At 39.2% G+C, this 27,068-nt stretch overlaps 1 non-coding gene across 1 annotated transcript; it reads right to left on the reverse strand.

Annotated features, from left to right (window-relative positions):
- Positions 1 to 13,478: 13,478 nt before the first annotated feature.
- LOC148548731 (small nucleolar RNA R71) lies at positions 13,479 to 13,586 on the reverse strand. The gene has a single exon (XR_015897977.1). It is a non-coding gene; the product is annotated as a small nucleolar RNA R71 (small nucleolar RNA).
- Between the last annotated feature and the right edge of the window lie 13,482 nt (positions 13,587 to 27,068).

Here is a 27,068-nt window from a genome sequence, read left to right on the forward strand (position 1 = left end):
CCATCAAATTACAACAAAGCTCCCTAACCCAATGAAAGGGGTTTAGTTGTTCATAACTCCGGAAATGGAAAGCAAAAATGAAAAGTACATTCTGAAAAAATAAACTAGAAGTTGCAGAGAAAGTAAAATATACAGAGTATAGTTCTCAAGTTCCAGATCCCTTTTTCAATTTAAAACTCCCCCTATATATACTACTCTCCAGATCTTCTAGTTGGCTCTTCAAGTCTTGGATATGGGCCCTTGATCTTTAGTTGAAGCAGTTACAGTCTTTAGTGGGCTCAGCTTTGCTTGCAAAGAAAGTGTAAGTTAGGCATGATGGGAAGTTAGTTAGGACGTTAGTGGCGTTAACGTTAAGTGTAAACTTGGGTTCGAAAGCGTTAGTGATGATAACCTTTTTCACTAACGTTCCCAACTAGTTACTCCACGTTAACTTCAATGTTAGTGGTACTAACGTAACCACTAACGTTGCCTCTTTAGCCATTCGCAAATGTTATTGGCATTCACCTTTACCAATAACGTTGCTCTTTGTCCCCTTCTTCCACGTTAATAGTCCACGTTAGTGTAACTAACGTGGCCCTTAACGTGGGCATGCCAAAGCTTTGAGAGCATTAGTGTCAGTTACCTTTGTCACTAACGCTTCAAAGTGCCCCTTCCTTCCACGTTAGAGTTCAGGTTAATTGCATTAACGTGACCACTAACGTGGGTGTATTAGCCATCTCCAACATTAGTGACAAAGGTGAGTGTCACTAACGTTGGCCCATCATTCATTGCTCCACGTTACCCTTCACGTTAGTGGTCTTAACGTGACCACTAACGTAGGTAAATTAGGCTTGGTCTAGCGTTAGTGACAAAGGTGGGTGTCACTAACGCTTGCGACTTCCCCTTTACCCCACGTTAGAGTCCACGTTAATTGGATTAACGTTGCTCTTAACGTGGCTTATTGTGGCGTTAGTGGTGTTCACTTTCACCACTAACGTTGGAGCTCTCCCTTTGTTCCACGTTAGTTCCCACGTTAGTGTAACTAACGTGGCAACTAATGTGGGTTATGATGGCATTCAAAGGCGTTATTGGTGGTAACTTTACCACTAACGTTGCAAGCTTGCTCCCATTCCATGTTAGTGGTCATGTTAGTGAAGCTAACATGGCTGCTAACGTGGTTTTTCTCTGCTTCTTTTGTCCTGAAATCAAACAAACAAGGTGCATCAAAGCTTTGTTTCAAGTCATGAGATCATGCATCATCTATATTATCATTCAATTCATGCATAATTCTCATGAAATCATGTAAAGTTCACAATGTTTGCTTGAATCAAGATGTAAGTGTATATTCACCCAAAACTTGCTTATTTACTAAGAAATGCATGAAACTATCCTAAAATAATAAAGAAAAAGGTCAGTAAAACTGGCCAAAATGCCCTGGCATCAGCAATTCCTAGGGAGAACGACCTGAGGTTCCAATACTTCGGCAAATTTAGGGGTTTATTTTAGTGATAAACAATATTTTTTATGAAAGGATTATTGTTTGGTTTAGAAACTATACTTCGACAAGAATTCATGTATGAATTCTAAACCGTCAAAAATTCATTCATCAAAATGGCGCCATTGCCGGGGAGTTGCAATGGTGTTATGTTATTGGTTATTGTACATATGTGAATACTATGAATAGCTTGATTGTTTGATTTAGTAGTTAGATTTTATCTTCTTGTTTTTGTGCCTTCATTTTTGTCTTTGCTATCATGAATTCTCACCCTCTTGGCTATGAGTTTGGTTCTCACTATGTTGTAGGAAATGTGGACTTTAATGATAACATGTACCAAGGATGAAACACTCAAGGAGCCTCAAGGAATTGATCACTCCTATTGGCAACAACCTCTGGATACTTATAGGTATAATTCATATCCTAGTGCATGCCAATTCAATGGCTATGGTGAATCTTTTTATGATAATCAATTACCACCATCATATGCCTATGACTCTTATCCTCAACATGAACCTCAACCATACTCACAAGCCTTTCCATACCAAGCATCTTCCTATGGTCCGTATCCACCATATGACCAATCACCTATACCATATTCTCATGACCATTATGAGCAAGAACCTTTAGAACCACCACAACTCTATCAAGATTACTACCATGAACCACCTCAATACTCACCATCTCCATACTCCTACCAAGAAGAACCACCTTCCTACTATGAATCCTCTCTCTAAAATGATGAACCCTCCTATCCACCCCAAGCCCCAATAGATGATTCCGTTACCTTGCTACTTCAAGGACAAGTGGATATGCAAATGAACACCCTAGAGTTTGTGACTAACTTGACCAAGGTAGTGCATGCTTTAGCCTACCAATGCTTGAACACTCAAGGTGATTCCATAGCCACATGTGAAGAATCCATTGAAGATCATAGTATGAAGGAGAGATTGGAAACTTCGGGGGGAAATGAGGAATGTTATTTCGTATTGGAGCAACTAGAGGAAGCCATGATTGTTGAAGAAAAGAAATAAGTGATTGAAGATTTAGGAGATGTTGAAAGTCCATGCCAATGTAGCATCATAGAGCACTCTTCCAAGAAGCTTGATATTGATGTTGAGGAGGGTATGCAACCTCCAAGGCATATCATAGTTGGAGACTTGAAAGAGGTTTATCAAGAGATGGATTCGATCATGGATGAATTTCTATCTACAATTGAATCCTTTCCCATTGTACATGAAGTTGAAATTATTGAAGAATGTGCACAACCTCCCATACCCTTGGTGAGCAATGAAGAAGAGAGTGAATCGGAAGAGAGCTACCAAGGGGAAAAGGTTGAAATGGTGTATATCAAAATTGAAGAATATGAAAAGGTTGATCAAGAGATGGATTCATTCATCAATGAATTCCTATCCAAAATTGAATCACCTCCCGTTGGGCAAGATGAAGTTCTTGAAGACAACTCCAAGTCAAGTGATAAAGGGAAAAAAGTTGAAATTGAAGAAGCTTGCGAAGAGGTGGGGATAGTCAAGGAAGAGCACAAGGGAGTGGAGCTTGCAAGATCATTGGGACCACCCCTTCCTAAGTCACCATCCTACACAACATTCAAGTGGGTAAAATTCTTATCCCTGAGCTTTACTTTCTCACTTGAATATGGTTTGATTAAAAGTGATGGTCAACTTAGAGCTCTTTGTAGAGTTAAAAGTAGAAGAGAGTTGTGTAGTGGTTGGAAACATCACTCTAAATTCATGATGGTAGCATACTTAAAGTTGTATAGTAATGATTCGTGGAGGACCAAATTGCATGGGCCTAGGAAGTTGTTTGGAAGCTTCTTTGAGAATTCTAAGGTCATGCCACCCGGATGGAATAATGATGACCAATCTAAGGACAGGCGTCAAAACAAAGTGTGAGATCCCGGATCGCACAAGGAAAATCAAATTTGGGAGCTCATGGTTTGTGAAGAACTCCATCAAAGCTTGAAGATATTAAAATTGAAGAATGGCGCTTATTGGAGACTCAAGCATTGGTGGATGTTCAAGGATAGCTTTAAGCACAAGCCACCTCGAGAGGAGCTCCCCATAAGTCCAACTTAAGAACAATAAACAAAAGTGCTAGGTGGGAGACACCCCACCATGGTAATATCTTTTCATTTTCTCTTTTGTAAATATTGGTAGAATTGGTTTAGTTTCATGTTTTTATTAGTTTGTTGAGTTTCTTTGGTAGTTTGGTATGTTAAATAAGGTTTTATGGTATTTTGGTAGCCGTTTGGAGGTTTGGAATGCTTGGTTTGGTGCAAAAATATAGAAAAAAATTTTGAAAAATAGAACACCATCCACGCGTACGCGCACCTCATGCATACACGTGCATTAAGCATTTTCGCCCCTCCACTCGCACGCGCCATGGGCGCGTACGCGTAGATTGCAAGATTTCACCTCCCAGCCATTTTCCTGAGAGTTGCGCCTACACTGTGCTAGCACTATGCCTGAGGCACGAACCAAATCACGCATACGCGTACATGACGCATACGCATGATGAGCGGATAATTTATACGCTTTTTGGCATTATTTTTAGTATGTTTTTAGTATATTTTAATTAGTTTTTATTATATTTTTATTAGTTTTTAAATAAAAATCATATTTCTGGACTTTACTATGAGTTTGTGTGTTTTTCTATGATTTCAGGTATTTTCTGGCTGAAATTGAGGGACCTAAGCAAAAATCTGATTCAGAGGCTGAAAAAGGACTGCAGATGCTGTTGGATTCTGACCTCCCTGCACTTGAAATGGATTTTCTGGAGCTACAAAAGCCCAATTGGTGCGCTGTCAATTGTGTTGGAACGTAGACATCCTGGGCTTTCCAGAAATATATAATTGTCCATATTGCTCAATATTAAACCAGCATTCAAAGTCAACATAGAAATTCTGGCGTCAAAACGCCAGAATTGGCATAAAAGCTGGAGTTAAATGCCCAAACTGGCACAAAATCTGGCGTTTAACTCCAAGAAAAGTCTCTACACATGGAAGCTTCAATGCTCAGCCCAAGCACACACCAAGTGGGCCCGGAAGAAGATTTCTGCATTAATTACCTATTTCTTTAACCCTAGGCTACTAGTTTTCTATAAATAGGAACTTTTGCTATTGTATTTTCATCTTTGAATCATGTTTTGATGATTGAACCCTCTTCAGGAGGCTGGCCATTCGGCCATGCCTAGACCTTGTTCTTATGTATTTTCAACGGTGGAGTTTCTACACACTATAGATTAAGGTGTGGAGCTCTGCTGTTCTTCATGAATTAATACAATTACTATTGTTCTTCTATTCAATTCACACCTACTTTTTCTCTAAGATATTCATTCGTTCTTCAACTTGATGAATGTGATGATCCGTGACACTCATCATCATTCTCACCTATGAACATGTGCCTGACAACCACCTCTATTCTACTAGCAATGGCTTGAATGCATATCTCTTGGGTTTCTAATATAAGATTGGAACCTTTGTGGTATAGGCTAGAATTATTGGCGGTCATTCTTGAGATCCAAAAAGTCTAAACCTTGTCTGTGGCATTCCGAGTAGGATCTGGGAAGGGATGACTGTGACGAGCTTCAAACTCGCGATTGTTGGGCGTGTGACAGACGCAAAAGGATCAATGGATCCTATTCCAACATGATCGAGAACCGACAGATGATTAGCCGTGCGGTGACAGTGCATTTGGAACATTTTCACTGAGAGGACAGGAAGTAGCCATTGACAACGGTGATGCCCAACATAAAGCTTGCCAGGGAAGGGAGTATGAATGATTGGATGAAGGCAATAGGAAAGCAGAGGTTCAAGAGGAACAAAGCATCTTCATACGCTTATCTGAAATTCCTACCAATGAATTACATAAGTATCTCTATCTTTATTTTATGTTTTATACATCTTTAAATTATCAATCCTCCATAACCATTTGAATCTTCCTGACTGAGATTTACAAGATGACTATAGCTTGCTTCAAGCCGACAGTCTCCGTGGGATCGACCCTTACTCACGTAAGGTATTACTTGGACGACCCAGTGCATTTGCTGGTTAGTTGTGCGGAATTGTGACAAAGTGTGATTCACGTTTGAGAGCTCTAAGTATTTGGCACCATTGTTGATGATCACAATTTCATGCACCAAGTTTTTGGCGCCATTGCCGGGGATTGTTCGAGTTTGGACAACTGATGGTTCATCTTGTTGCTTAGATTAGGTAATTTTACTTTTTATTTTCGAAAAAATTTTTTAAAAAATACAAAAATTTTTTTCTATTTTGTTCATTAGAGTTTTTAAGAATGAATTCTAGAGTTTCATGATGATTTGTTGAAGTCTGGCTGGCTGTGAAGCCATGTCTAATCTTTTGGACCGAGGTTTCAACTTATCATCACAAGAGCTTGATGATTTCTATCAATCTTGCTGTTGAAAGTAATGATCTGCTAAAGCTTGGCTGGCCATTGGCCATGTCTAGTGTTTTGGACCGGAGCTTCCACTGTTAAAGCTTGGCTGGCTAGTATGCCATGTCTAATTCCTGGACTGGAGTTTTAGACTAACATTGCAATGATTCCTGGAATTCTTATTAAAAATTTTGAATCCCTTTATTCTCTTTTCCACTCAATTTTCGAAAAAAAATTATAAAATTTTAAAATCAAAAATATTTTATGTTTCTTGTTAGAGTCTAGTGTCTAATTTTAAGATTGGTGTCAATTACATGTCTATATTCTTCTTGCATTTTTTGAATGTATGCATTATGTTCTTCATTGATCTTCAAGTTGATTCTTGATAATTTCATTGCTCTGATCTTTAATTTCTCTTATTTTGTGTCTTTTGTTGTTTCTCACATGCATTTTCAAATTGTTATGGTCCTTAGTATACAAACTTCTAAGTTTGGTGTCTTGATGCATTGTTTATTTGATCTTAGTTGCATTTTTACTGTTTCTCATCATTGAAAATTCATAAAATTTTCAAAATTGTGTCTTTTCAAGTCAATAACACAGAGAATTGAAGATTCAGAACATTCACCAGAGGAATTATAGAGAAAAAGCTGGGCGTTCAAAATGCCCAGTTAAGAAAGAAAACTGGCATTTAAGCGCTAGTCAGGGTACCTTGCTGGGCATTAAACGCCCAAAAAGGTAGCATTTTGGGCGTTAAACGCGAGAATGGATGCCATTCTGGGCGTTTAACGCCAGGAGGACACTAGAGGGAAAATTTTGTTTTTAATTCAAATCTTTTTCAAGTTTTCATAACTTTTTTTTTCAAATCATATCTTTTCAATCATATCCTTTCAGAATCAATTTATTTTTAATTTTTTTTATTTATTACTATTTTCGAAAATCCTTGCTACAATTAGTGATTTAATTCAAAATTTTCAAGTTGTTACTTGCCTATTAAGAAAAGATCAAAAGTTTTAATTCTAGAATCATATCTTCTAATTTCTTGTTAGTCAAGTAATCAATTTTAACTTTAAAACTTTCTCTTTTTAATTTGATTTTCAGTCATATCTTCTCAATCATATCTTTTCAATCACATCTTTTTCAAAAATTAATTTTCAATCATATCTTTTTGATTTCTAATTTTAAAATCTTTTTCAAAAATCACTTTATTCCTTTCCCAATCTTAGTTTTCGAAAATCATCAATCAAATTTTCAAATTTTCTTTAATTATTTCAAAATCTTTTACTTTAATTTCAAAAATTCTTCCCCTCTTCTCACACCCTTCTATTTAAGGACTAATACTCCTCCTCAATGTGCAATTCGAACTCTATCTCCCTTGATAAGTTTGAATTCTCTCTTCTCTACCTCCTCTTTCTATTCTTCTTTTCCTCTGACACCTCAAGGAATCTCTATACTGTGACATAGAGGATTCCATATTTTCTTCTTCTCTCTTTTCATATGAGCAGGAGTAAGGACAAGGGCATTCTTGTTGAAGCTGATCCTGAACCTGAAAGGACCTTGAAGAGAAAGCTAAGAGAAGCTAAAGTACAACTCTCTATAGAGGACCTAACAGAACTTTTCAAACAAGAAGAATCCATGGCAGCCGAAAACAACAACAATGCCAACAATGCAAGGAAGGTGCTTGGTGACTTTACTGCACCTACTCCTGACTTCTATGGGAGAAGCATCTCAATCCCTACTATTGGAGCAAACAACTTTGAGCTTAAGCCTCAATTAGTTTCTCTGATGCAACAGAATTGCAAGTTTTATGGACTTCCATTTGAAGATCCTCATCAGTTCACGTCGCTTCCCTTTTCTTCAACACTCCATTTTTGTGCTTTCCTTCTATTTTTGTATGTTTTCTTTCCATCCTTTAAGTCATTCCTGCCCTATAAAGCCTAAAAGCACGCAACACACAAATCACGGCATCGAATGGCAATAAAGGATGATTAATTTTAATATTTCTAAGCATAGAAAACATGTTTTTCACATACATCACATAATAAGGAAGGGAAAGTAAAACCATGCAAATTACATGAATAAGTGGGTGAAGGATTGAATAAATCACTTAAATTGAGCATAAAATATATCATAAAATATGGGTTTATAAACCTCCCCACACTTAAACAATAGCATGTCCTCATGCTAAATCCAAGACAAAGAATAAGGTAAGGTGGTGGAATTTCATGCTATGCATTCTATCCTAAATGCAAACTACCTAAATGAGTCATGCAATTATAGTTATTATTCACTTGTATATAAAACTTACATGTAATTAAATTAATTCATATCATATATGCATAGCCAAACCTTAGATAATGTTAAAGCACTTTTACAATTGAGATGGGTAAAAGTATTTCACAAACTTGCAAGATAATTAACAATTAAGCAGAGATATATGGTGATGAGCTATTGAACCCTCACTGGATTTTGTGTTTACTCTCTAGTCACTCTATTCTTCTTTCTATCCTTGCTTTCAAAAACTTTTTTCTTCATCTAACCAATCAACAAATATGGAATACAGACATACAAAAATCATGAGGTCTTTTTCAAGGTTGTAATGGGGCCAAGGCAAAGGTAAGGGTATATGTATAAGGCTAAGTGAGCTAATAAGTGAATCCTTGATTAGTCTAAGATCTCACCTAACATACATACTTTATATATTTTTAGAGTTCCTTTACCTATTTACCCAAAATTTTCCCACTATGTATTGTAAGCTCATGCATTAATTTTAATTTTTGAAATTTTGTCCCATGTGCATTGACTCTTTTTATTTGGGAAATTTTTGTATCCCCTTATTTAAATACTGAAAATATTATTAAAATTTTTTTTATATCAATGCACATGGTAATTTAATTATTTTGATTTCACATGAGCGTGCTTCCCAGTTTTTGTTTTTGAAACAACTTGTTCTTTTTTTTTAAATTCCTACTTTGTTTCTATCATCCCATGTTCCCATAAAATTCCCCACACTTAAATTGTACACAATATCTATCTTAAGCTAACCAAGGATTCAGCTTGGGATTTTTATTTTGTTTTTCTGCTTAAGGCTAGTAATGTTGTTATAGAACAAGAGGGAATTAAAAAGCTGAAGGGGGCTAACAAGGGTGATGTAAAAGGTAGGCTAATTTGGGATAAGTGAGGGAAAATTCAAATTATGGCCTCAATCATCTCTTGGTATGTATCTATATTCTATATTGGACATATAGATTAAAACAAAGTAAAGAACATCAGAAGGGCAAAACACACAGGAATGAAATTTATGGTTTGAATGTAACCATACAATTAAGCTCAAAACTCACAGGCTGTGTGTTCTCTAGCTCAAAAATCATATATCAGTTATACATGTCATGCAAGTAGAATTCAAGAGTTCTCATTATTCTCAATGTAAATATTAGGGTGGCTTTTAAAATCTTAGTGTTCCTCCTTGTTGAAATGTTGTTAATTAACTAACATGTAATGCTATATATACAAGGTGTGTGGATTGTTTTAAATTACTAAAGTTTCCAGTTTACTTCCTTTTATTTTCAATTGAACTAAACTATTATATGCTAAAGGGGTAAACTATACTAATTAATCCACATATTCTATAACTAATAAGTTTAGAATTGCAAACTAAACTAAATGTCTAAGGTATAAACTAAAGTGCAAAATGCGGAAATAAAGTAGAAATACAGCAAAAGAACAATGTATAAGTACTGAAAAATAAAAATAAAAATAAAAATAAAGATAAAAATATAGAAAAATAAACAAAATAAGATAAAAAAAAGAGTCTGTAGTGGTTCACCAAAAAGATAGGCCAGGGATGGTGATCTCCCCACACTTAAAATATAGCATCGTCCTCGATGCTCACTCAAACTGGGTGTGAAGGAGTGTCATCACCGGAAGGATGGGCTGTTGAAGTCTCTGTGGTGGCCTGAGGGTCTGCAGACTGGATAAGTGTAGGAGGATCTGTCTGCTACAGTGGAGGCGCTGACTGTAGAGGAATCTCTGGGTCTGTGGCCTAAATCTGGTGTGGCTCCTCATGCTGTGGCGCAGCCTGCTCTGGTCCTGCTTGCTCAGCCTCTCTATATGCATGTGTCTCCTCCTCATGCTCGTCCGCCTCCTCCTCAGATGGCTCTGATGGTGTGTCAGGCTCGGAGGGAATGTCGTCGCCGGATCGGATCATCAACTTGAGGTGCTCATAGCATTGCTTGTTGCGACGCTCAGATCTTTCATATCACCGCCGGTTGCGGCGCTCCATCTAGTCCAGCTGCTGAAACAGGCGGTGCACGAGGTGGTAAACGGGCTCTGAGGCAGGTGGAGGTGCAGTGGTGGTAGCTGGTGCAGCAGTGGATGAAGAAGGGGCAGCTGAAGGTGTGGCGGTCTCATCAGAAGCGGTGAGGAATGGGGTCTGTGGCCTAAAGCCTGAAATTTCCTACTGTGAGGGATAATCTTCTTGCAGTCTGCAGCAGGTGGCTTCTCATCAGTAAGCTCCCAAGGCACGTCAGCTCGACGGCCGAGCTGGGTGATCAGATAAGGGAAAGGGAGGGTGCCTCTGACATGCACCCTGGCTATATAGTACCGGATGAAACGTGGAAGGTACAGGTCCTTACCCTCCATCACACACTAGATGAGGGTGATCATAGCAGCGGGCAGCTCTGTCTCATGAGTGCTCGACATCACATAGTTGCTCAAAATCTGGTGCTAGAGCCGAGCCTCATCATTCAGATAAATCAGCTTGATTCCCTTAGGCATCTGATGAGCGGATAATTTATACGCTTTTTGGCATTGTTTTTAGTATGTTTTTAGTAGGATCTAGTTACTTTTAGGGATGTTTTCATTAGTTTTTATGTTAAATTCACATTTCTGGATTTTACTATGAGTTTGTGTGTTTTTCTGTGATTTCAGGTATTTTCTGGCTGAAATTGAGGGACTTGAGCAAAAATCAGATTCAGAGGTTGAAGAAGGACTGCTGATGCTGTTGGATTCTGACCTTCCTTCACTCAAAGTAGATTTTCTAGAGCTACAGAACTCAAAATGGCGCGCTTCCAATTGCGTTGGAAAGTAGACATCCAGGGCTTTCCAGCAATGTATAATAGTCCATACTTTGGCCAAGTTTTTGGCGCCGTTGCCGGGGATTGTTCGAGTTTGGACAACTGACGGTTCATCTTGTTGCTCAGATTAGGTAATTTTCTTTTTGTTTTCTTTTCAAAAAAATTTTTCAAAAATATTTCAAAATTTTCTCACCTGTTTTCGAAAAAAAAATTTTTTTTTATTCAAAATTTTTAAAGAATGAATTCTAGTGTTTCATGAAGCATGTGAAGCCTGGCTGGCTGTAACGCCATGTCTAAATTCTTTTAGACTGAGGCTTGCAATTTGTTATCAAGAGCAAGCTAGTTGTTGTTAATCCACCTGCTGTTGTTCCTGATTTACATGCTGAAGCTTGGCTGGCCATTGGCCATGTCTAGTGTTTTGGACCGGAGCTTTCATTGAAAGCTTGGCTGGCTAGTGAGCCATGTCTAATTCCTGGACTGAAGCTTTAGACTAAGAATGCAAGATTCCTGGAATTCATATTAAAAATTTTGGAATCCTTGTTTTCCTTTTTCAGTTAATTTTCGAAAAAAAAATTTAGAAAATTATAAAAATCAAAAATATTTTTCATGTTTCTTGTTTGAGTCTTGAGTCATGTTATAAGTTTGGTGTCAATTACATGTGCATCTTACATTTTTTCGAAAATAATCATGCATTCATAGTGTTCTTCATGATCTTCAAGTTGTTCTTGGTAAGTCTTCTTGTTTGATCTTTGCATTTGCATGTTTTGTGTCTTTTCTTGTTTTTCATATGCATTCTTGGATCCTTAGTGTCTAAGCGTTAAAGAATCCTAAGTTTGGTGTCTTGCATGTTTTCTTTGCATTAAAATTTTTTTCAAAAACATGTTCTTGGTGTTCATCTTGATCTTCAAAGTGTTCTTGATGTTCATCTTGACATTCATAGCATTCTTGCATGCATTCATTGTTATGATCTAAAAAAAAATTCATGCATTGCATAATTTTCATGTTTTTCCATCTCATCATAAAAATTCAAAAATCAAAAAATATCTTTCCTTTTTTCTCTCTCATAAATTCGAAAATGAGATTTGACTTTTTCAAAATTTTTTTTAAAAAAAATCTAGTTGTTTTCATGAGTCAAATCAAAATTTTCAATTTAAAAATCTCACCTTTTTCAAAATCTTTTTCAAAAATCAAATCTTTTTCAAATTTCTTAGTTATTTTCGAAAATTCCAAAAATATTTTTCAAAAATCTTTTTCTTATTTTTATATCAAATTTTCGAAAATAACATCACCAATTAATGTTTTGATTCAAAAATTTCAAGTTTGTTACTTGCTTGTTAAGAAAGATTCAAACTTTGAGTTCTAGAATCATATCTTGTGATTTCTTGTGAATCAAGTCATTAATTGTGATTTTAAAAATTCAAATTTTTTCAAAAACTAATTTCTATCATATCTTTTCAAAAATATCTTCTTATCTTATCTTTTTCAAAAAAAAAAATTTTTGATTTCAAAATATCTTTTCTAACTTCCTAACTTCTTATCTTTTCAAAATTGATTTTCAAAATTTGTTTCAACTAACTAACTAACTTTTTGTTTATTTCTTATCTTTTTCAAAACTACCTAACTAACTCTCTCTTTTTAATTTTCGAAATTATCTTCTCCCTTTTTCAAAAATTTCTTTTTAATTAACTAATTAATTTTTTTTATTTGAATTTTCGAAAAACTACTAACCTTTTTCAAAACTATTTTCGAAAATCACTAACTCTTTTTCAAAAATTATTTTCGAAAATCCTCTCCCTCTCTCATCTTCTTCTATTTAGTTATTCATCTACTAACATCTCTTTCGCACATCACCAAAAATCCGAACCCTCTCTCTCTCTCTGAGTTCAGATTTTCTTCTTCTTTTCTTCTACTAACACAAGGACCTCTATACTGTGATATAAAGGATCCATATTATTATTATTATTTTCTCTGTGCCCTCTTCTTTGTCATATGAGCAGAAGCAAGGACAAGAACATTCTTGTTGAAGCAGATCCAGAACCTGAAAGGACTCTGAAGAGAAAATTAAGAGAAGCTAAATTACAACAATCCAGAGATAACCTTTCAGAAATTTTCGAACAGGAAGAGGAGATGGCAGCCGAAAATAATAATAATGCAAGGAGGATGCTTGGTGACTTTACTGCACCTAATTCCAATTTACATGGAAGAAGCATCTCCATTCCTGCCATTGGAGCAAACAACTTTGAGCTGAAACCTCAATTAGTTTCTCTGATACAGCAGAACTACAAGTTTCATGGACTTCCATCTGAAGATCCTTTTCAGTTCTTAACTGAATTCTTGTAGATATGTGATACCGTTAAGACTAATGGAGTAGATCCTGAAGTCTACAGGCTCATGCTTTTCCCTTTTGCTGTAAGAGACAGAGCTAGAATATGGTTGGACTCTCAACCTAAGGATAGCCTGAACTCTTGGGATAAGCTGGTCAAGGCTTTCCTAGCCAAGTTCTTTCCTCCTCAAAAGCTGAGCAAGCTTAGAGTGGATGTTCAAACCTTCAGACAAAAAGAAGGTGAATCCCTCTATTAAGCTTGGGAGAGATACAAAGGACTGACTAAAAAGTGTCCTTCTGACATGCTTTCAGAATGGACCATCCTAGATATATTCTATGATGGTCTGTCTGAGTTATCAAAGATGTCATTGGATACATCTGCAGGTGGATCCATTCACCTAAAGAAAACGCCTGCAGAAGCTCAAGAACTCATTGACATGGTTGCTAATAACCAGTTCATGTACACCTCTGAAAGGAATCCTGTGAGTAATTGGACGCCTATGAAGAAGGGAGTTCTTGAAGTTGATACTCTGAATGCCATATTGGCTCAGAACAAAATATTAACTCAGCAAGTCAATATGATTTCTCAGAGTCTGAATGGAATGCAAGCTGCATCCAACAGTACTCAAGAGGCTTCTTATGCAGAAGAAGCTTATGATCCTGAAAACCCTGCAATAGCAGAGGTGAATTACTTAGGTGAACCTTATGGAAACACCGATAATCCATCATGGAGAAATCATCCAAATTTCTCATGGAAGGATCAAAAGCTTCAACAAGGCTTTAATAATGGTGGAAGAAACAGGTTTAACAATAATAAACCTTTTCCATCATCCACTCAGCAACAGACAGAGAACTCTAAACAAAATACTTCTAATTTAGCAAACTTAGTCTCTGATCTATCTAAGGCCACTGTGAGTTTCATGAATGAAACAAGGTCTTCCATTAGAAATTTGGAAGCACAAGTGGGCCAGCTGAGTAAGAGGATCACTGAAATCCCTCCTAGTACTCTCCCAAGCAATACAGAAGAGAATCTAAAAGGAGAGTGCAAGGCCATTGACATAAGCATCATGGCCGAACCTGTGAGGAGAGGAGAGGACGTGAATCCCAAGGAGGAAGACCTCCTGGGACGTCCAGTGATCAATAAGGAGCTTCTCTCTGAGGAACCAAAGGACTCTGAGGCTCGTCTAGAGACCATAGAGATTCCATTAAACCTCCTTATGCCCTTCATGAGCTCTGATGAGTATTCCTCTTCTGAAGAGAATGAGGATGTTACTGAAGAGCAAACTGCCAAGTTTCTTGGTGCAATCATGAAGCTGAATGCCAAATTATTTGGTATTAAAACTTGGGAAGATGAACCTCCCTTGTTCATCAATGAACTAAGTGATCTGGATCAACTGACATTGCCTCAGAAGAAACAGGATCCTGGAAAGTTCATAATACCTTGTACCATAGGCACCATGATCTTTAAGGCTCTGTGTGACCTTGGTTCAGGAATAAACCTCATGCCACTCTCTGTAATAGAGAAACTGGGAATCTATGGGGTGCAAGCTGCTAAAATCTCATTAGAGATGGCAGACAATTCAAGAAAACAGGCTTATGGACAAGTAGAGGACGTGCTAGTAAAGGTTGAAGGCCTTTACATCCCTGCTGATTTCATAGTCCTGGATACTGGAAAGGAAGAGGATGAATCCATCATCCTAGGAAGACCTTTCCTAGCCACAGCAAGAGCTGTGATTGATGTGGACAGAGGAGAATTAATCCTTCAATTGAATGAGGACAACCTTGTGTTTACAACTCAAGATCTCTCTCTGCACCCATGGAGAGGAAGCATAAAAAGCTTCTCTCAAAGCAGAGTCAAACAAAGCCCCCACAGTCAAACTCTAAGTTTGGTGTTGGGAGGCCACAACTAAACTCTAAGTTTGGTGTTGAACTCCCATATCCAAACTCTAAGTTTGGTGTTGGAGAGTCTCAACAAAGCTCTGTACATCTGTGAGGCTCCATGAGAGCCCACTGTCAAGCTATTGACATTAAAGAAGCGCTTATTGGGAAGCAACCCAATTTTTATTTATCTAACTATATTCTTCTTAGTTATATGTCTTTATAGGTTCATGATCATGTGGAGTCACAAAATAAACAAAAAAATCAAAAACGGAATCAAAAACAGCAGAAGAAAAATCACACCCTGGAGGAGCATCTGTCTGGCGTTCAACGCCAGAACAGAGCATGGTTCTGGTGCTGAACGCCCAAAATGGGCAGCATCCTGGCGCTGAACGCCCAGAACAAGCATGGTTCTGGCGTTCAACGCCAGAAATGGCAGCAAATGGGCGTTGAACGCCCAAAATGGGCACCACCCAGAGTTGTGTGCAAAGGCATTTTGCATGCCTACTTTGGTGCAAGGTTGTAAATCCTTGAACACCTCAGGATCTGTGGACCCCACAGGATCATCTCAAGATCTGTGGACCCCACAGGATCATCTCAGGATCTGTGGACACCACAGGATCCCCACCTACCTCCACTCACTTTTTCTCACCCCCCTTTCACACAATCCCATAAACACTCTTCCCCAAAACCCTTCACCTATCACCTCCATCCCTCTTCCCTATTAAATCTTCACCACTCACATCCATCCTCTCTTCCCCATAAACCTACCTCATAAACCCCACCTACCTCCACTCACTTCTTCTCATCCCTCACCACTCTCTTTCACACAATCCCATAAACACTTTTCCCCATCACCTCTTCACCACTCACATCCATCCACTCTTCCCCATAAACCTACCTCATAAACTCCACCTACCTTCAAAATTCAAAACCTATTTCCCACCCAAACCCACCCTAAATGGTCGAACCTTAACCCCCCTCCCTCCCCTATATATAGCCCTCCATTCTTCCTCATTTTCACACAACACAACCCTCTCCTCTCTACTTGGCCGAAACCCACTTCACCCCTCTTCTCCATATTTTATTCTTTTTTTTCCTCTATTCTTTCTTTTATTGCTCGAGGGCGAGCAATATTCTAAGTTTGGTGTGGTAAAAGCATAAGCTTTTTGTTTTTCCATTACCATTGATGGCACCTAAGACCGGAGAATCCTCTAGAAAGGGGAAAGGGAAGACAAAAGCTTCCACCTCCGAGTCATGGGAGATGGAAAGGTTCATCTCCAAAGCCCATCAAGACCACTTCTATGAGGTTGTGGCCAAGAAGAAGGTGATCCCTGAGGTCCCTTTCAAACTCAAAAGAAATGAGTATCCAGAGATCCGACATGAAATTCAAAGAAGAGGTTGGGAAGTTCTAACAAATCCCATCCAACAAGTCGGCATCCTAATGGTTCAAGAGTTCTATGCCAATGCATGGATCACCAAGAACCATGATCAAAGTAAGAACCCGGATCCAAAGAACTATGTTACAATGGTTCGGGGGAAATACTTGGATTTTAGCCCAGAAAATGTGAGGTTGGCATTTAACTTGCCCATGATGCAAGGAGATGAATGCCCCTACACTAGAAGGGTCAACTTTAATCAAAGGTTGGACCAAGTCCTTATGGACATATGTGTGGAAGGAGCTCAATGGAAGATTGACTCCAAAGGCAAGCCGGTTCAACTAAGAAGATTGGACCTCAATCCTGTGGCTAGAGGATGGTTGGAGTTCATTCAATGCTCAATCATTCCCACTAGCAACCGATCTGAAGTTACTGTGGATCGGGCCATCATGATTCATAGCATCATGATTGGAAAGGAAATAGAAGTTCATGAAGTCATCTCTAATGAACTCTACAAAATAGTCGAAAAGTCATCCCCCATGGCAAGGCTAGCTTTTCCTCATCTTATCTGCCATCTATGTTACTCAGCTGGAGCTTTCATAGAAGGAGACATTCCTATTAAGGAAGAGAAGCCCATCACTAAGAAAAAGATGGAGCAAGCAAGAGAGCCCATTCATGGAGCTCAAGAGGCGCAGGAAGCTCATCACCATGAGATCCCGGAGATGCCTCAAATGCATTTTGCTCCACAAAACTATTGGGAGCAAATCAACACCTTCCTAGGAGAATTAAGTGCCAACATGGGACAATTAAGGGTGGAACATCAAGAGCACTCCATCATGCTCCATGAAATAAGAGAAGATCAAAAAGCAATGAGGGAGGAGCAACAAAGACAAGGAAGAGACATAGAAGAGCTCAAGGTCATCATTGGTTCCTCAAGAAGGAAACGCCACCATCACTAAGGTGGATTCATTCCTTGTTCTTATTTCTTCTGTTTTTCGTTTTCTATGATATGTGCTTATCTATGTTTGTGTCTTCATTACATGATCATTAGTAATTAGTAACTCTGTCTTAAAGTTATGAATGTCCTATGAATCCATCACCTCTCTTAAATGAAAAATGTTTTAATTCAAAAGAACAAGAAGTACATGAGTTTCGAATTTATCCTTGAACTTAGCTTAACTATATTGATGTGGTGACAATGCTTCTTGTTTTCTGAATGTATGCTTGAACAGTGCATATGTCTTTTGAAGTTGTTGTTTAAGAATGTTAAATATGTTGGCTCTTGAAAGAATGATGACTAGGAGACATGTTATTTGATAATCTGAAAAATCATAAAAATGACTCTTGAAGCAAGAAAAAGCAGCAAAGAACAAAGCTTGCAGAAAAAAAAATAGGCGAAAAAAAAATAATAGAAAGAAGAAAAAGCAAGCAGAAAAAGCCAAAAGCTCTTAAAACCAAGAGGCAGGAGCAAAAAGCCAATAACCCTTAAAACCAAAAGGCAAGGGCAAATAAAAAGGATCCCAAGGCTTTGAGCATCAGTGGATAGGAGGGCCTAAAGGAATAAAATCCTGGTCTAAGCGGCTAAACCAAGCTATCCCTAACCATGTGCTTGTGGCGTGTAGGTGTCAAGTGAAAACTTGAGACTGAGCGGTTAAAGTCAAGGTCCAAAGCAAAAAAAAGAGTGTGCTTAAGAACCCTGGACACCTCTAATTGGGGACTTTAGCAAAGCTGAGTCACAATCTGAAAAGGTTCACCCAATTATGTGTCTGTGGCATTTATGTATCCGGTGGTAATACTGGAAAACAAAGTGCTTAGGGCCACGGCCAAGACTCATAAAGAAGCTGTGTTCAAGAATCATCATACTGAACTAGGAGAATTAATAACACTATCTGAACTCTGAGTTCCTATAGATGCCAATCATTCTGAACCTCAATGGATAGAGTGAGATGCCAAAACTATTCAAGAGGCAAAAAGCTATAAGTCCCGCTCATCTGATTGGAGCTATGTTTCATTGATAGTTTGGAATTTATAGTATATTCTCTTCTTTTTATCCTATTTGATTTTCAGTTGCTTGGGGACAAGCAACAATTTAAGTTTGGTGTTGTGATGAGCGGATAATTTATACGCTTTTTGGCATTGTTTTTAGTATGTTTTTAGTAGGATCTAGTTACTTTTAGGGATGTGTTCATTAGTTTTTATGTTAAATTCACATTTCTGGACTTTACTATGAGTTTGTGTGTTTTTTTGTGATTTCAGACATTTTCTGGCTGAAATTGAGGGACTTGAGCAAAAATCAGATTCAGAGGTTGAAGAAGGACTGCTGATGCTGTTGGATTCTGACCTCCCTGCACTCAAAGTGGATTTTCTTGAGCTACAGAACTCAAAATGGCGCTCTTCCAATTGCGTTGGAAAGTAGACATCCAGGGCTTTCCAGCAATGTATAATAGTCCATACTTTGGCCAAGTTTAGACGACACAAACTGGCATTCAACGCCAGCTCTCTACTCAAATCTGGCGTCCAGCGCCAGAAAAGGATCCAAAACCAGAGTTGAACGCCCAAACTGGCACAAAAGCTGGCGTTCAACTCCAAGAAGGACCTCTACACGTGCAACACTCAAGCTCAGCCCAAGCACACAACAAGCGGGCCCCAGAAGTGGATTTATGCATCAATTACTTACTTCTGTAAACCCTAGTAGCTAGTTTATTATAAATAGGACCTCTTACTATTGTATTAGACATCCTGGATCCTGGATCCTGGATTGTATTCTGATCCTGTGATCACGTTTTGGGGGCTGGCCATCTCGGCCATGCCTGGACCTTTCACTTATGTATTTTTAACGGTAGAGTTTCTGCACTCCATAGATTAAGGTGTGGAGCTCTGCTGTTTCTCAAAGATTAATGCAAAGTACTACTGTTTTCTATTCAATTCATCTTATTTCACTTCTAAGATATTCATTCGCACTTCAACCTGAATGTGATGAACGTGACAATCATCATCATTCCCTATGAACGCGTGCCTGACAACCACTTCCGTTCTACATTAGAATTGAATGAGTATCTCTTAGATCTCTTAATCGGAATCTTTGTGGTGTAAGCTAGAATGATGGCGGCATTCAAGAGAATCTGGAAGGTCTAAACCTTGTCTGTGGTATTCCGAGTAGGATTCAATGATTGAATGACTGTGACGAGCTCCAAACTCGCGATTACTGGGCGTAGTGACAGACGCAAAAGCATAGTAAATCCTATTCCAGCATGATCGAAAACCGACAGATGAATAGCCGTGCCGTGACAGGGTGCGTTGACCATTTTCACTGAGAGGATAGGATGAAACCATTGACAAGGGTGATGCCTCCAGACGATTAGCCGTGCCGTGACAGGGCATTTGGATCATTTTCCCGAGAGAAGACCGAAAGTAGCCATTGACAATGGTGATGTATCACATAAAGCTAGCCATGGAAAGGAGTAAGACTGATTGGATGAAGATAGCAGGAAAGCAGAGGTTCAGAGGAACGAAAGCATCTCTATTCGCTTATCTGAAATTCTCACCAATGAATTACATAAGTATTTCTATCCTTTATTATTAATCTTTTAATTATCTAATCCAATCACATTTAACCCTACCTGACTGAGATTTGCAAGGTGACCATAGCTTGCTTCATACCAACAATTTCCGTGGGATTAGACCCTTACTCACGTAAGGTATTACTTGGACGACCCAGTGCACTTGCTGGTTAGTTGTGCGAAGTTGTGAACCATGGTATTGGCATCATGTTTTTGGTGCCATTACCAGGGAAAGAAAGAGCGATGAATTTTACATAATTAAAGTGTAATCACAATTTCTGCGCACCAGCATCACTGTGTTCTTTCCCATGACCCAAGGGACAGTAGGATCAAGGGCTATTCTCTACTTGACAGCATCCCAGTCAAATCTCATAAAGCGCATGTCCTCTTCAACCTTTTGGAAACCGTCAGGCTGATCAGATTTAGGCTGAAGGTGGAGGATGTCCTTAATAGCTTCCTCAATGACCAAAATCTGTTTACCTCTGAGGTGCACTACATCTAGGGAAGTCTTGAAATAGTTGCAGTAAAACTCTCTCACCCAGGAAGCATTGACCTCTGTCAAGTTTCTCTCCAAGAAGAACCAGCCTCTCTGTTTTATCTGTTCGGAGGTGTACTGCTGTAGTTCTTCTGGAATTTTCAGATTTCTCTCCAGGTACAGGTTCCTGGAGGTGGCAAACACTAGATACTTCAGCTCACAGTATTTGTTTACAAATTTAACTAGATCATTGGCAGTGAGGAGCGGGTCAGCCTTTTCCTGTGGGGTAAAGTGCTTTTCCCGCCTGGAGTCGTTGTGCATAATGTCGAGGATGGACATAGAGGATTCGCCTCTTTTCCGTTTGCCAGTGGTTGCTTTGCCTTTTTCTTTGCGCTGAGGGTCAGACATCCTGAAAAGCAAAAATTTCAGGGTATAATTGAAGAACAAAGTAGGAAAACAAGTAGGCAAATAGAATAAAAATAATATAAGCACAAAGTGGCAAAAGAGCAATAGAATTATGAAATGAGTTAAGTATATGTGCATTATGGACTGTATTTGAGTTAGAAATCTGAGATGAAAAATTACAATCCAAAATGTAATATAAGTAGAACTCATGTTAATTAGGAAAGGCAATAATCATGCCTTGAGTTAGAAAGTTAAAGTAAATAGTTAAAAATCAAAAAGAGAAGTTTGAAAGTTAGATCGGTTAGGATTGAAAAAGAAGTTAGAAAGTGGAAATCAGTGAGTTAGAAGAAAGAAAGTTGAAGTAAGTGGCATGATAAATGTTTCCTAGGTAACAATAAATTCACAAATCTAAAGAATAATCAACTCATATTCAAGCAAAAATATCAGGTTATTGATGATAATTTAGAAAGATAGAAAAGTTGCAAAACTAACATGAAATCATCAATAGGGCAAGTTATTAACTAGGGGATCAAAAGAAAAAAGAATGTTAGCCCGGGCAGGCATGCATTGGTTTGGTGGTAGCCAAGTAAGGCAAAATAGTAAGATTCCAAACCCAATACATGAAAACAATTTGCAGAAAATTGGGCAGCATTCCGGCTAAACTTGGATGATCCCGAGTAATAAACAGCATGAAAAAGTAGTTCATAGAAATTAAAATAAAGCTGCAAATAGATACAGATAATATGAACATGAAAGAGCAATGTAACAGCAGCAAGAAACATGAAGGACGATGTATGAACAATATGAACAACACAGCAAAATCAGAATTGCAAAATAAATAAAACAGGTAGCAAGAATGGTGCAATCATCAGGCCTAAATCCACTAACCACATCCTAGCTACCTAACCACCTAGAATCCACTACAAACATGCATCTCTAATTAGCCTAATTCAAACATAATTGGAAAAATAAGCAAATAACTACAAGTAATAGAGAAATTGGCGTTCGGCAGAACCTGGTATGTGTAAGAGCAGAGGTGAGGGCAGAGAGATGGTGGTGGTGATGCGGCGGCGCTGGGGGAGGGGCACGGCGGCGCGGTGGCGGAGCAAGGGCGGTGGCAGGGGGCTTCGGGTTGGGGTTAATGGTGGAGAGGGGGGTAAAGAGGAAGGGGGTGAGGGTGGTGATGCTGTGGTGGTGGTCGGTGGTGGGAGGCTGCGGTCGGAGGTTAACCACCGTGGAGGGGGGCAGTGGCGGAGGGGAGAGAATATAAGGGAAGAGAAGGAGGGGAGAAGGAAGAGAGGGGGGTAGTGGCGGAGGGTCTGGGTGGTTGCGGTGGTGTGGTTGCAGAGGGGGGCGGTGGTGGTGATTGTTGCAGAGGAGGGAGTTGCAGAGAAGGGAAGAAAAAGGGGGGAGGGGGTATGGGGCGCGATGGGGTTAGGGTTTGCGTGACTTGGGGTTAGTGGATTTAAATTCACGCGAACGCGATCGCGTGGGTTGGGTAAAAGATGGATGACGTGGACGCGTGAGGCATGCGACCGCGTCGCTGTAAATTGTACTAAACGCACAATTTCAGCGTCGTTTCAGCGCAACTCTCTGTTTCCATTTAGGGGGCCATGGTATCCACGTGACGCGTCCGCGTCGCTCACGCTTCCGTGTGGGATGAATGTTTTGCAAGTGACGCATTCGCGTTAGGGACGCGAACGCGTGGGACGTTTGTGCTAAACGCACACCAGCCGCACGATTCCAGCCCAGATTTCTGGGCGTTGGATCTTTACGCCGATTTCCAGGTCAGGCATTCGCGTGAGGGACGTGGACGCGTGGGAGGTATGTGTTCGCAACTGACGCGAACACGTTAGCGACGCGGTCGGGTGGAACAATTTGTGCCAAAGGCACGCCTCCAGTGACGCTTTTGCGTGACTTTCTGTTCACTTTTTCTTCCTAATGCACTTGTGATGCAGACGCGTCAGCGATGCTTACGCGTCGCGTGCAAAAAAATTTTTTTTAAACAATTATGCAGTATGCAATGCTAATGCAAATGCTACGAATAATATCCAGGTTCAATGAGAATAAAACAATATAAAAAAAAACAAAACGAAATAAAATTAAAACAGGAACGATCATACCATGGTGGGTTGTCTCCCACCTAGCACTTTTAGTTAAAGTCCTTAAGTTGGACATTTGATGAGCTTCCTGTTATGGTGGCTTATGCTTAAATTCATCCAGAAATCTCCACCAACGTTTTGAGCAGCTTCAAACAGATTCTCAGGCTCCCAGGGTGACGAATGTCAGAATATTTTCCAGGATCCCAAACTTTGCTTTTAAATCCGCCTTCGTCTTGATCTATATTCTTCCATCCGGGTGGTTTAGAAATTGTATTCTCACCAAGATGACCAAACGTCTTCTGAGACCCATTCAATTGAACTTGGTACCAATCCGTGCACTTCGAATTGAAGCGTGGGACCTTATTGAATCTTGCACACCAGCTCTGAGCACGAGCTATTTCCCTCTTACTCTTAAAGCCGCAGAGAGCTCTAAACTGGCCATCTATTTCAAGCAAACCATATTCAAGTGGAAAAGTAAAAATAAAGGTTAAGGATTGTACCCACTTGAAGCTTGTATTAGGTGGTAATGGCCTTGGGATAGGTGTTTCCAGTGGTTCTGTAAGCTCTACTCCCTTGTATTCTTCTGTGAATTCCTCCACATCCTTACAAAATTCTTCAACTGCAACTGCGTCCTGATTAAAGTCTTCTATGTCTTCCTCGTCACTCAAGTCATATGTTGGAGGTTGAGAGAAATCTACCTCGACGTCATCTTCGTATTCACTTGGATAAGGTTCTTCAGGCTCATGGAGTTCAGTTGCGGATGTAAGTTCGTGACTAGGAGAGCTTGATTCATGATCATCACTGCCTATGGAATCAATTTCTTGGTCTGTTTTGTCCAATTTTTCACAAGGTATATGCTTTGGAGGTTGTGCACTATCCTCCTTGACATCAAATTCGAAGTTCTCAGTGGAATCCTTTACAGTTCTTGATTCCCATGGAGGTTCAGCATCTCCCAAATCTTCAACCTCTTCTTCTTCTACAACTATTATGGCTTCCTCAACTTGTTCCAATATAAAGTCATGCTCCTCATTGTCCACCGAAGTTTCTAGTGTCTCCTTCATGCTACGCTCTTTTTTTTTATTCTCCACATGCAGCCATAGGAGTACTTTGAGTGCTCAGATGTCGGAAAGCTATTATATTTACTACCTCGGTTAAGGCAGTAGTGAGTTCTAGTACGTCTTTTTACATCTTCGCTTGCCCTTGAAGAAGAACACGAAGTTTGTCATTCATTGGAGGTTGGGGTGGGTATGAGGGTTCATTGGTTGGGAGAGAGGGTTCATAATAAGAATCTGGTGGTTCTTGGGAGTAATTGGATTGGGATTGTGGTGAATAAGGGTCATACGGTGGTGAATGGTGAAAAGGAACTTGTGAGTGTGGTGGTTCAAAGCTACATTGAGATGATGGTCTATAAGCACAGGGTGGGGCTTGTTGGTAATTACAAGGTGGTCCACCATATCTATCAGCTTGGTATGCATTGTAGAGTGGTCCTTGCCCATGATATCTTGGAGGGTGTTGTTGCCTAAAGGGTTGATCAGATCCTCTTGGCTCCATCCATCTTTGATTGCTTAAACCTTGATGCACATTCCTGTTATAGCATTGTAGAGTGGTCCTTGCCCATGATATCTTGGAGGGTGTTGTTGCCTAAAGGGTTGATCAGATCCTCTTGGCTCCATCCATCTTTGATTGCTTAGACCTTGATGCACATTCCTGTTATAGCTTCCACTCCTTTCAACAAATTTAGAACCAAACTCAAAGCGAGAGGGGTGAGAATTCATGGTAGCTAATAGAAATAAAAGGGAAAAATAAAACAAATAAACAAGTAAAAGAAAAAAAATATTTACAATAACCAATAATAAGACACACGTTTACAACTCCCCAGCAACGGCACCATTTTTGAGGAACGAATGATTGACGGTTTAGAATTCAGAATAAATTCCCGTTGCAAGTATAGTTTCTAAACCAAGCAATCATCCTTTCTTACAAACGTTTTGGTTGTCACAAGTAACAAACCCAATAAAATTGTAGGGAGGTGTTCTTATTCTTAGTTATGGAAAATAGTATTTTTGGGTTTTGAAATGTTTGAACAAGGAAAATAAATTGCATGAATTAATAAATTAATATCTAATAAAACTCTTGACAAGGTATGAAAATTTGGAAGTCCTATCCTAGTTATTCTTATGAGAATTGAGTTTGATCCCACTTAGTTAACCTTTATGAAAGCAAGGGAAAGTCAAGTAGACTAATTAGTTAGATCCCCAAGTCCTAGCCAACTCCTAAGGAAAGACTAGAGTTAGTAGAATTCAATTCAATTAGCAAAAATAACAATTAACAATCACGATAAGTTTGATAACTCAAGAGCCTCCAGTTAATCAATTAAAACCAAGAATATAAAAAGCTAAATAAGAATCATAAATCTGAAATACCTCAATTTATATCAAATAAAGAAAATCCTAACATGAATGGTTCATAAGCCAATTTGGCAACATAAGTAATTAAATAAAAGCATTAAAGTATCTGAAAGTAAAAGAGAAATATAAAGTAAAAGGAATATTGAACCTGAGAGGAAGTTGAAATAATAAGTTGAAATAATAAGAAATCCTAATCCTAAAACCTAAGAGAGAGGAGAGAACCTCTCTCTCTAAAAACTACATCTAAACTATGAAAAGTGAATGATGATCGACCTCCTCTTTGAATGGATGCATTCCCCCACATTATAACCTTTAATCTGTGTTTTCTGGTCTTAGATCTGGGCCAAAAGGGCTTCAGAAGTCGCTGGGAGCGTTTTCTGCAGTTTCTCGTGCGTGGCGTCCCTCACGCGTCCGCGTGGGTCACGCGGTCGCATCATCTGGGAATTTTCCTTATCACGCATTCGCTTCGGTCACGCGTCTGCGTCATTTGTGTTCTGCTCAAGGCACGCGTCTGCGTCAATCACGCGCCCGCATCGCTGTCTTTTCGCACTGGGCACGCGGCCGCTTCGTCCATGCATTTGCATCGCTGCCCTTTTCTTCAAAACTCCCTTTTTGTATGTTTCCTTTCCATCCTTTAAGTCATTCTTACCCTATAAAGCCTGAAAGCACTCAACACACAAATCATGGCATCGAATGGTAATAAAGGATGATTAATTTTAATATTTCTAAAGCATAGAAAACATGTTTTTCACATACATCACATAATAAGGAAGGAAAAGTAAAACCATGCAAATTACATGAATAAGTGGGTGAAGGATTGAATAAATCACTTAAATTGAGCATAAAATACATCATATATGGGTTTATCATGGGGTGTCTCCCACCTAGCACTTTTGTTTATTGTCCTTAAGTTGGACTTATGGGGAGCTCCTCATCAAGGTGGCTTGTGCTTGAATTCATCCTTGAACATCCACCAATGCTTGGACATCCATTGTGCTTCATCATTCAAAATTAATAACTCCAAGCTTTGGTGGAGTTCTTCACAACCCATGGGCTCCCAAAGTTGATCCACGCCTTGTAAGCCGGGATCCCATAGTTTCTTTTCACACCTGTCTTCAATTTGATCACTTTGATTCTGTCCGGGTGGTAAGAAAGTTGAATTCTCATGAAGGCACCAAACTACCCTCCTAGACCCATTCAATTAAGCACTACACCAATCCATGCTCCTCAATTTCGAGCTTCCAACCATAATGAGCCTAGACTTACAACGCCAACCACTAAACATTCTCTTCTTACGCTTAATTCCACAAAGCGCCCTAAGTTGGCCATCCGTTTCAAGCAAGCCAAATTCAAGTGGGATGATAAAGCTAAGAGTTAGAAGTTTTACCCACTCAAATGAAGGATTAGATGGCAACCTAGGTAGAGGAGTTCCCAACGGTCTTGAAAAAGCACGCTCCACTCCCGTCCATCCTTTTCTAGAGGCTTCCACCACCTGGCAAGGTTCTTCAAGCTCTACCTTTTGCCAAGCTTCCTCAAGCTCACATTCTTCTTCACCAATTTCTTCTATCTTTTCCCCATCACTC

Source organism: Arachis ipaensis, chromosome B8 (genome assembly GCF_059453495.1).
Source record: "Arachis ipaensis isolate K30076 ecotype BB chromosome B8, ASM5945349v1, whole genome shotgun sequence".
NCBI lineage: Eukaryota > Viridiplantae > Streptophyta > Magnoliopsida > Fabales > Fabaceae > Arachis > Arachis ipaensis.